The 8,657-nt window shown below is 32.1% G+C and overlaps 1 pseudogene; it reads left to right on the top strand.

Moving 5' to 3' along the window:
• Positions 1-1,227: 1,227 nt before the first annotated feature.
• On the top strand, positions 1,228-6,606 carry LOC119576035 (annotated as a pseudogene).
• The last annotated feature ends 2,051 nt before the right edge of the window (positions 6,607-8,657 follow it).

The raw sequence follows: 8,657 nt of genomic DNA on the forward strand, positions 1-8,657 counted from the left end.
TTATATAAATATATATATGCATGTCTATTTATATATCTAATTAACATAATGTATATATAATATATATATAATACATAAATAATACATATAATACATAAATAATACATATAATATATATAATATATATATATATATATATATATATATATATATATATGTATGATATATATATCTTACATATATGAAATATATATAGTGTATATGTATTAATATTGAGTATACATATGTATATGTATATATTTATATATATGATACATACTTATAACATATATAACACACACACACTGTTACACCTATCCACCAATTTGCCTCCTTATCCTCACCTAGATCTTATGGAGGATGGTGAAAAATCATCCCATCAACTCATTATATCAGAAATCAATCTGAAATAATAGTGTCTGTTAACAGAGAGATCTCGGGTTAGACCATATTCCTCTGGCTAACATCTCCTGATAGCTGACAGGTGTTTATTAAATAACAAAAGGTCTATATCTGTTCAAAGATGGGATAATACAAAGAATATCTATAATTTTGATATCAACATATATTCAGATAATAAGTAAATTAAAAGAAATGACAGAATGAATCAAATAGATAAATCTCATCACTTAACACTTTAGACTTGGGATTACTTTCAAAAAGGGTTATTCAATATTGATTTTCATACATATCTAAATTAATACAGCATTGAATATTTCCAATAAAGAAAAATATATATTACCTTGCCACGTGCTCTCGATGGCTGTGAGGCCTCACCTAATTTTAAATGAAGTTTAATACAATATCCCATGACAAACTCACTTTTCTCATTCATTTACTTTACACTTCAATCCTTCAGCAAATTCCAAGCTTCAACAAAATCCATGACAATCCCTTATCATCTCTATAATTTAACTTTAAGATATCAGCACGGATCACCCTGCCAAAACCCTTTCGGCCTAACCATCGAGAGAGCGTTGTAAACAAAACGTTCAAACACTTTTTCTAAATTATCGACATGTAATTTTGTACATCGATTCAACTCAAATAACAACTTCTTCTATATCCTCACATTAGCACAATATTAAAGAAAAACTTTCTATAAAGTTTAAACAATAGAATCATCTACGTGTGACATAACAGATATAAAGAAATTATAAATCACTTTTATAAGTATAAAATTATCCTTCATGAAAATAAATTCACTCTGTAATGTTTTATCAAAACGTAAATATAATCTACATATGACTTTGAGGTAAGAGACGATACTGTTAACAGTCAGTACGAGCTCGTGCTAATCTTAAAAGTGAAAGCTTATGAACTCGACTTTTGAACTAAATCCAGGCGATCTGCCTGATAAAAACAAAGGTATGAAAAACGATCACCAGAAAAACAGCAGACGAAGAGATTGTGACAGCGAAGATTACCCATACTCCAAACAAGCCCGCAACGAAGAAACCGGCAGACAGAACACGGAACCACAACTTCAAGCATCAGAAACACAAGTAACAGAACAAAACCATGTAGTACTCATTCATATGATCAATTCAGAAACCATTTCAAACTTCAACAACCCAATAAAACTAACGGATGCCTTAAATAGATCCATATTTCAAAAATATATCATAGAAAACTCCTTAAGAATTTTAGGAGATGGAAAAGCCTTAAGGTTTGAAGTGAGTGATCTGAAAAAGATAGGACCCTTGAATGATATTAAACAGCTTGGGACTGGAAAATACTTTGTAAACAACCCGCCTCAAGTAGAAACCAGGATGTTCATACGGCACTATTTCCCCGGTCGAAACTGAAATAAGCAAAGCAGAGTTAATAGAAAGATGACAATTATTTGGGGTCCAGAATCCAAAATTAAAGAATAGACAGAATAAACGAACCAATCAAAACATCAGAAGGAGAAAACAAATGGCTACCCACAAAAGCTCTCAAAATAACATTCAAAGGTCCACTTCCATCAAAAGTAGCAATAGGGCATACCTCATATCAAGTATTTCAATACACATTCCCAATCCCAAAATGCTTCAAATGCCTCATGTATGGACATGGGATTATTTCCTGTAAAAATAGAGCAAGATGCAGTAATTGCAACCAGCTAGACCATAGATTCAAAGACTGTAAAACTCCTCTTATTGTTTCTTCTGTAATGGGAACCACCCAGCATATGATAGATCATGCCCAATACACACAAAAGCCCAAGAAATAAACAAACACAACATAACCCCAAACAACCAAGAAGTAAAGAAACTCTTACACAAACTAATCCCACAACACAAAAAACAGGGAAACATTCCACAAAAAACACTATAATAACCATAGCAGAGATACATAACATAAACACAGAAAACTACAAACAACCAAAAACAATACAAATAACATCCAACAAAAATGCAAATATAACACAAACATTTTGCACAAACATTAACCCAACACACAACATAACACCAGCCCAGAAAACACCCACAAGAAAACAACAACAACACAAACAAAAAGACTCTGAACACCAGACCCATCAATAATTCAAAACTTGAAAAACAAGAGAAAAAACACAAAAACCTGATCAAAATGCAAATAACTTAGAAATAGAAAATTCCCCAACAACATGGTCACTTCCAACACCACTTAAAGTAACATCAACACCCGAAAAAAGAACAAAGTGTGCTGAAAAGAATTCATCATGGATAGATATAGCAAAAAAAAAATAGTCAAATTAATATCAAATGTAACCACAAATTTAAATTCTGACAAATCTATAAAGCACATAATAACAGAAATAATAACAGAAGCAACTCCAATAATAAAAGAAATATTAGAATACATAAATGAATAAATTAATTCTGTGGAATGCCAGGTCCATCCTAAATAAGAAATTAGAAATAGGTTATTTGATAGACAAAGAAAACCCAAAAGTATTCGCATTCTGCGAGACCTGGTTAACAAAAAACGATAACTTTGAAATAAGAGACTATATAATAGAGAGAAAAGATAGAACAGAACAAAGAGGAGGAGGTTTAGCTATCTGCATACACAACAGTATGCAGTATAGGAAAATAAAACTTAATGAAAAACAAAATAATAAGATAGAAGCAATAGCTATAAAAATTAGCTACAAGAAAAAATGGCTAAATATATATACTGTTAATTTACAATCCTTATAACAATATAGAACAACAAGAAATAGAACATTATACAGAGCAGTTACAAAACCCAAAATTAATAATAGGGGATTTCAATGCCCACCATCCACTATGGAATCCAAACAACAATATAAGAACAGCAAACAAAACGGGAATAAACCTGTACAATTTTATAACGCAAAATAATTTGATGCTTATTACCCCCCTGGACTAATCACCAGAATTGACCCGAAGACAGGAAAAGGTAGCACAATAGATTTAATTATAGGATCCCCAGAACTAAGCCATCTAGAAATAAAAACAAACACAAAATCAGGAAGTGACCACCTCCCAATAATATTAAATGACGACAACCAAATTACTGAAACACTCACAAAAGAAAGTACATGGAAGTTCAATAATGAAGGGTGGAAAAATTTCCAAGTAGAATTAACCAACAAAGACATTAAAGACATAAAGTCAATAACAGAATTAATAGATATAATAAAAAACACTGCTAAGAAACATTTTAGAATTGATAACAAAATCAGTAAAAATAAACCAAGTAAACCTTGGTGGAATGAAAAATGTAGAGAAGCTATAAAAATAAAGAAATAAAGCATTTAATAAATGGAGAAAAAATCCAAATGAAATTAACAGAATAGAATACAAAAAGCTACAAATCAAAGCAAAAAATATTATCGAAACGGAAAAAAAAATAGTTGGGAAACTTTCTGTGCATCATTAGACTTTAACATACCATCCAGAAAGATTTGGAATTTCATAAAAAAAATAGCTGGCAAAAACAAAATCAGCAGTTACCCACTAATTGATAAAAATGAGCCAATCCAGGACATAGACCAAAAGCTCAATTTGCTAAAAGAAGAATTCCAAAAAACAATAAACAAAAAAGCAAAATGCTTGATAACAAAATCAGAAATAAAAAATTTAATAGAACAGACGAACACAGAAGGAATAAGCACAAATCTCACATTAAAAGAATTAATCTCTGTAATAAAAAAATCAAATAAAGGGAAAGCCTATGGACCCGATGAGATATCATACAAATTTTTCAAGAATGCTCCAATAGAGATATCAGAAACAATAGTAAAACTTTTTAACAACTACTGGCTAAAAGGGGAATATCCAAAAGTACTAAAAAAATCATTAGTAAATCCAATATTAAAACCAGGCAAAGACCCAACAGAGATAAAATCATATAGATTCATCAGTAGAATATCTTGCATAGGAAAATTATTTGAAAGTATGATAACAAACAGATTAAACTGGTGGTTGGAAACAAATAACAAACTAAATGAAGACCTAACAGGCTTCAGACCTAATAGTTCAACCATAGATGCATTACAGATAATAGACTTCCAGATAAATAAAACATTTACGGAAAAAAAAATCTCTCATAGCCTGCCTAGATTTAGAAAAAGCATTTGACAATGTCAACCATGAAGCAATAATAATCAAAGCAGCAAAACTAGGAATCATAGGAACCCCACTCAAGTGGATAATGGATTTCTTAAATAACAGAACCTACCAAATAGTAATAGGTAACAAAAAGACTGAAGAAGAAAACATAGCTAGGGGCCTCCCACAAGGCTCACCATTAAGTCCCTTATTATTTAATATAATGACAACAGACTTAACCCTAACAGAAGGATTAAAAAAAGTAACATATGCAGATGATATCACAATAATAGCAATAAATATGAATTTAGCAGAAGCGAAAAACATACTTGAACTAGGATTAAAACAAACCATAGAATGGGTAAATAAATGGGAGTTATTAATTAACCTAACAAAAAGTAAACTCATGTATTTTACAAAAAACAAAATAAGAGAAATACCAGTGATAAAAATAGATAATAAAGAACTCAAATTCACAACAAACCATACAATCCTAGGTCTAGAATTTGATGCCCAAAATTAACTTGGAAAAATCAAATAAATAAATTTAAAGATAAGTTGCTCAAACAGATTAACTTAATGAAAAAAATATCTTCAACAACATGGGGAGCAATAGAGAAACCATTATAAAATTCTAAGACATATACATTAAACCTAAAATAGAATATGGTATCACAATTTTTTGGAACAGCCAAAAATAGAAATGAAAAAACTTGAAATTTTACAAAATAATGCATTAAGAATAGCCACAGGCTGCTTAAAAACCACCCCAATATTAGCATTATACACTCTAACAAACAAAATGCCCATCAAATATAAACAAAAAGAACAAGAGTGTATACAGATGATGAAAATACTAGAAAAAGAAGAAGACAACCAGATGAAAAGTATTATAACAGCAAATATAGAAGATTATAACCCAGAAAAAAATAAGAGAGGCCTAGTGCACAGAGTTATAGAAACATGTAAAGAATTACAAATAACAATGAAAACAAAAACATTACCAAACATAACACCTATCCCACCTTGGTTTGATATTTATAAAATTATTGAAACAAATTTCATAGAAGATCCAACAAAGAATGTACCTGAACAAATAATTAAAGTGCAATTTTTGAAGATGGAAAATACAAGGTACATAAACTATAAAAAGATATTTACAGATGGATAAAAAATAAACACAAATTCCACTTCAGCAGCCATATACATCCAAGACAAAAACATCACAACAATTTGGAAATTACCAGAAGAAACAGAAATAATAGAGGCTGAACTCTCTTGCTATAAAACAAGGAATTATATATATCCAGAATAACAGATTAACAACATCAGTTATTTTCTCAGACTCAAAATCAGCTCTACATCTTATTACAAACACAAAACCAAAACACTACAAACACATTATATTTGAAATACAGGAAATGATATACTCACTAACAAATCAAAATAAGAAATTACAATTCAGTGGATTCCATCACACAAAAATATAAGAGGAAACGAAATAGCTGATCAAGTGGCAAAAAAAGCGCACAATATAGCCAATCCCATAACCATACATGAGGACAAAAAAAAGAAGATAAACAAATAAGATCAAATAATCAAAGAAAATGGAAAACACACGTAAATACAATCTTAGACACAAAAAACTATCTTCTGAAAAATACAGATCCGCAACCATGGACAAGATAAAAAAACAGAAAACTAGATGTCTGTATAACAAGAATTAAAACCACACACACGACTGAACCAGCACTTACACAGAATGAAAATAACCAATGACCCATCATGCAGATGGTGTCACAACCCAGAAGAAAACATAGAACATATAATATTACAATGCCCCAGATTCCACTCTCACAGAACAGAGTTAATGGAAGCCCTGAAAAAAATCAATATTAACAGCCCTAACATAGAATTATTATTCACAGGTGCTGATCTCTCATCAACTAAGAAGTACTACATTTTAAGACACACCAAAATATTCCTGAGGAAAACAAAACTAACAGAGATAATATAAGAAAAGGGAAAGAAGAAAAATAGATCCAGGGGATATAGACTATACAAGAGTCTAAAACCCTATAAAAGAATAAAGAAGAAGATAATCTACATATATAATAGCACCAAAAAATATAGGAGTGGAGGAGATAAGTGTAACAACAACAACACCCACACGCACGAACACACACACATGAAAACGAACACGAACACACACATACACGCATGCATGCACCCCCACACACACTCGAACACACACACGCACCCACCCACCCACACGAACACACACATATATGTATGTATGTATATGTATAGATATATGTGTATATGTATATATATGTATATGTATATATATTTGTTGAGTGGCGAAGGATGGTGGAGAGGTCCACCGCTGCTCAAGCATGAGCATACCATTAGTGATGATGATATATATTTGTATATAAATTTATGTGTGTATATATATGTATATATATACATATATATGTATATATATACATATATGTATATATATATTATATATATATATATATATATATATATATATATATATATATATATATATATATATATATATATATATATATATATATATATATTTTATATATATATATATATATATATATATATATATATATATATATATCATACATATAACATAAATAAACAAATAAATAAATAAATAAATAAATATATAATACACATATAAACTACAGATATATAATATAAATAATATAAAATAATAATACATGTGTGTGTGTGTATGTGTGTGTGTGTGTGGTGTGTGTGTTGTGTGTGTGTGTGTGTGTGTGTGTGTGTGTGTGTGTGTGTGTGTGTGTGTGTGTGTGTGTGTGTATGTGTGTGTGTGTGTGTGTGTGTGTGTGTATGTGTTGTGTGTGTGTGTGTGTGTTGTGTGTGTGTGTGTGTGTGTGTGTGTGTGTGTGTGTGTAAACTACTATTACCTTCCATAATTAGGGTGTCGAAAAATAGTAGGTTATTATGCTCCATTTCACACGTGAAGCTTGAGTGTCTAAGTAGTTTGAGAAACTTTTCAGAAGTGATTGTGTTTAAGGAACATGAAGGACAAATGTACCTTTTTTTCAAGTAAAATTATTATAGATGGATATCAGACCACTTTTAACCTACTTTTAAATTAACAAAAATCACTTAGTATCCTTTCTAGAATTAGTAAAAAAAAAAAAAAAATCAGGTATAGAGATGAATTTCCCTAAAAACGCACAAAAATACAGACCACAAAAAATAAAAACACACCACAAAATACAAAATCAATTGCATTCATACTCTATTAAATAAGGCCTTTAACATATGCACCACTCATGCTCAAAGAAATAGAAGGAAAGTGAAAAGAGGGAATGAGGGGGGGGGGGGCAGGCGGACAGTAGAGTAAAAGAAGAGAGAAAAGAAGGAATTAAAGAAAAGGGGAGGGAGGGAGGACAGGAGAAAGGAGGAGAAGGAGAGGGAGAGAAAGAGAAAGAGAGAGAGAAAGAGAAAGAAGAGAGAGAGAGAGAGAGAGAGAGAGAGAGAGAGAGAGAGAGAGAGAGAGAGAGAGAGAGAGAGAGAGAGAGAGACAGGTGTGGTGTGTCTCTCTTTTGCACCACTTATTCAATTCTTGATAATCCACATTCCTCCGTGGCTGCCCATTCTGCTTCCTTACCACTACCCTACGAGCACACCATTCCACTGGTTCACCTGCTGGCACTGGAGTGATTATTCCTCTTTTCGTGTCCTCATCCAGCTGTCCTTCACCTCTGCCTCCCAGTGCCTCGCAACTGGCGTGGGTGTGTGGAAAGTGGTGGGCTGGGCGTCAGGCAGCAAATGGATGTGGTGTGGACCATCCATCACAGGGAGCGGTATACGAGAGGTGTTAAACACTGAACCCGAGAACGTGCTGCTTTAGCCACTCTTCCAGGTGAGTCACGTTATCTTCTGCTGGAGTCAGAGGTACCCTAGTGGGCCTCTGTGGTATACTCCCGCCGTCTTCGTCATACTTTTTGAATGCCGCCGACACCTCTGGCTCCGGGAATGGTCAGACACTAATCCCAACTGTCTACACGCCGTCAACGACACGAACATTTTGGTGCTGACTTCAGAAGTACACATCTGCTTCTGTACTTCTCC

The sequence above is a fragment of the Penaeus monodon genome, chromosome 8 (genome assembly GCF_015228065.2).
Source record: "Penaeus monodon isolate SGIC_2016 chromosome 8, NSTDA_Pmon_1, whole genome shotgun sequence".
Taxonomy (NCBI): Eukaryota; Metazoa; Arthropoda; class Malacostraca; order Decapoda; family Penaeidae; genus Penaeus; species Penaeus monodon.